The sequence below is a fragment of the Nestor notabilis genome, unplaced genomic scaffold (assembly GCF_000696875.1).
Source record: "Nestor notabilis isolate BGI_N333 unplaced genomic scaffold, ASM69687v1 scaffold7382, whole genome shotgun sequence".
NCBI lineage: Eukaryota > Metazoa > Chordata > Aves > Psittaciformes > Psittacidae > Nestor > Nestor notabilis.
This window is the reverse complement of record NW_009916909.1, coordinates 86930-90540: the sequence shown is the minus strand read 5'-3', so window position 1 is coordinate 90540 and position 3611 is coordinate 86930.

The following is a 3611-nucleotide window of genomic DNA, read 5'->3' as shown; positions in this document are numbered from 1 at the left end:
ATTAACAAAGTAGGCAGGGGAGTTATATAAACAGATCTGGATCATTAAGTTGGATCCATTCAAACAAATTACACATAATTACACAGTTTAGAGACAATGAGTGGGCAACATAGCCTTGGGAACAGTTTAAAGGGCGTGATGGGCAAGCAAGTCAACCTGCTACAGTAACAATGGAGAATAGTGAGAACTGGGCCAAAGAAAGTACTGAACACTGTAGACAGCATCATCAGTACCCATGGTGGAATTCTTCCCATAGGTCTGCCCCATGAATTTTATAGGCACTATTGGAATATTGGAAAAAATCCAAAAGAAAAGACTTCAGGAAAGGCGAAACTGTCTAACTGCAAAGATTTAATGAGTTTATTTGTTCAGTATACCAAAAAGAAGAATGTACCAAGACATAGCTGTAGGGAAGTATATATCTTCCCCAGGGAAATACTGAATAATATAAGGGGTTTTAACCTCATGGAAGAAACTATAACAAATGCTGGAGATAGAAGCCAGGCAGCACTAACTGGAAATAAAGGCTTTGTTTTAAAAATGAGCGATTCATTACACGAATAAGATAAAGATGTTACCAATATATGTAGTTCACCTTTTGCTAACTTTGGACCAAAGCCTTCTAGAAGACAAGTTTTAACTTTATTCTGTTATAGCAGAGTGAAATTATACAGCTCCTGATGGGAGCTGAATGAGACTTTAGGATGCCCTTGTCTGGATATTCTCCCTCTATGTCCTGTTTCTCAGGCACTTGGATCTGTGGATTTCAATACCTCTTCCCGGGCAGAAGCAGTAACAGACAGGACTTGTGTGCATTGATTTCCACTGGGGTTGTAGGTTTGGTGCAGTCTCATCCCACTGTTGCAATGTGGTCCCTCCACCAGCATTACCACTTCCATCCAAAAGCTCTGCAGATCACTGAACTATGCAGGGCGTTTCTGACCCCTGTCCTCAATGTCTCCTTCTTTAACACATGTCTGAGTTGAATTAATGCCCGAGGCCTGAAGAAAATGCAGGTCCACAAAAGTTCATTGGCCAGAAAAAGTTACTTTCAGCATCCTAAAAGATGCCTGAACTGGGTTGTGGCACCAGCTGAGGCTGGGACTAGTATCTGGACTGTGGAGCTAAGTCATTTCTTGGGCTGCTGCCAAAGGCCACAAGCCTGGGACAAGTCTACAGATATCCGTGCAAATGTGAAACCTCAGTGTTTAATTAGGTGTTCACCCCAAACCCAGCCGCTTGATGGGGAGGTGGGGTGGTGGTGGTGCATAAGATGCCTTATAAGACTTAATTAAATTGTAGGCTAATTCCTAAATCTGGACAACATTTAAAAGTGGGTAGTTGCAGTGTTTCAGACAATATCGCACTCCAAAATGTTTATTATTTCAAAGAAACACTTGAACAGTGAAGGCTGTATGGGCCAATTGCCAGTCCAGGAGAGCCACTAGGCTGCTGTTCACTGCTAAGAAACGTGGAGGGCAGGAGAGCAATGTGATTTTATATGGGCCATGGCAGGAATGAAACCATGCTGAAATGCAGGTTTGCCTGAAGGAAGGTGGGTAAGGAGAGGAAGCAGTCCTTGTCAGTACAAGGAAGCATTGAACAATAAGGGGAGGAGCAGGCTAAAGAAATTCCTATTCCCCAAGAGTTTCCTTTTAAGCGCAAGGTGGGTGTGTCTCCCTCCAACATAAAACACATCCTAAAATAAACATGCACAATTATTTGTGAATGTACACATTCCTTATGGAGTGTATGTGGCAGAGTTGTTTTGTGTCCAGGACCTTCAAGTGGCTCAGACAGCAAAGGAAGCAGAAATTGAAGCAGAATGAAATTGTGGTGGTAAAAGGCAAAGCAGTACTTTCTTTTTGGTAATTATTTGGGTTATTTTTTAAACAAATACTTGTACTTCTTCCTCCTAGTTTAAGGAACTTTACGAAAGGCAAGATCAACACACAGAGGAGTTAGGAAAAAACTATGGAAGGAATCAGTAATGACCAGTAGCTGGCACAAGTGGGTAAGAGTAGGACATCGCAATGCCTGTTATTACCATGCTGTGAGCAGGGTCCATTATCTTAAGCTCTCTTCCACTAGCAATGTTACTGAAGGTATCAGAAGGAAAAGATCTTGGTTGCTTTTGCTGTAGACATTTATCAGCGGAGGGAAAGTGCGTAACTGTGTTTAAGCTATACTTTTTTAAGTGGATGTCTGCATAGTTGTTTTACATAAAGGAAATGAGTTCCATACATTTTGTCTCAAATTTGTTTATAAGGCAAAGTTTGGGAGATCCTGACATTCTTTACAGTCCAGTCTTTTTCTCATTACTCAGTGTTTCAGTACAGACACTCTATCTGACAAGAACAAGGATGAGAATGCACAGTCTGTGCTCAAGCCTTGTCACATCCCAGGTATGGAGTTGGTATATCCCAGGAAAAGACAGTCACTGCAGGAAGTGGTTTAATACCTCCACAGTGATGTTTCTTCCTTGGAGTTAATCCTGAAACCGCCTCATTATGGTAGTAAGGGGTCCATTGATTTCTGGTGGGAAAGGTGTAGGGGCTCAGTTTTAGCTGATTTCATGGATTTTACTAACAGAAAGTTAGTTTAGGATGTTCAGTTGAAATCAGTTGCAATAACTGACGTAAAAATCCAAAAGGGAGATCTGGCTGGGGACGGATTTACAAGATACTCGATATACTTATATTCCCTCCCTGTTTTTAACTGGCAAGTTTTCAGCACTCTGTAGCCTTTGACTGCAGCAGACTTGCTGCTGGCTGCAACAGAAGCAATGGTACTTCAGTGACGGGCACGTTTGGCACATAATGTTTCCAAAATAATCTGGAGGGGAAGTTTAGCTGCCCATTCTGTGATTTCAATAACGGGACATGCCCTGCAGCTCAAGGCAGCAGTGTATACTGTGAAGCAGCAGCACACGCTACAGTACTGGAGACTGGCGAATATGCAGTTCTCTCTCCCTCCTTTTCCACAAGTTGTTTTAAGCCTCCATCACATGAGGCTGGACTAGATAAAACCCAGATACAGAACAATTCTTAATCAGTACATGTGACAAGGCGCCTGATTAGAACAGACTTTTCACTCCTTCTGCGCTAAAATCACTGGCTCAGTTTTAAACTTAGACTAAATCTCTCTGGTGTCTCGTAATTCTAGAAAGACTATTTTCTGACTACACCAGAATGCCAAATTGTCAGCATTTTTCTGAGTGCAGGAAGAAATTTCAGCAAGGTTAAGCAGATCAGAAGAAACAGCCTCTTACATCTCCCAGAGTCTAACCAAACAAATATGCCAGCATTAATTTAATACAAATTACTTCAGTTGAAGTAAGATAACAATAAGGGAAGTACCATGACACCAAATACTGAACAACCAGAGAATCATTTTTAAGCAGTTTGCAGTCAGTATTACTTAATTTCAGCATGGTGCACAGCTGAATTTTAATTGTGTTCACTTCTAAATGTCAAAAGTCAGCATTCCAAAATACTCAGAATGTAACAGCACAGTAGCTACACTTCCTGAAACTTATACCGTGATTTAGGATAGGATTTTGCATAGGAACCATGTCCCAAATGGTGTCTCTTGAGATGATGTTCCCCTAT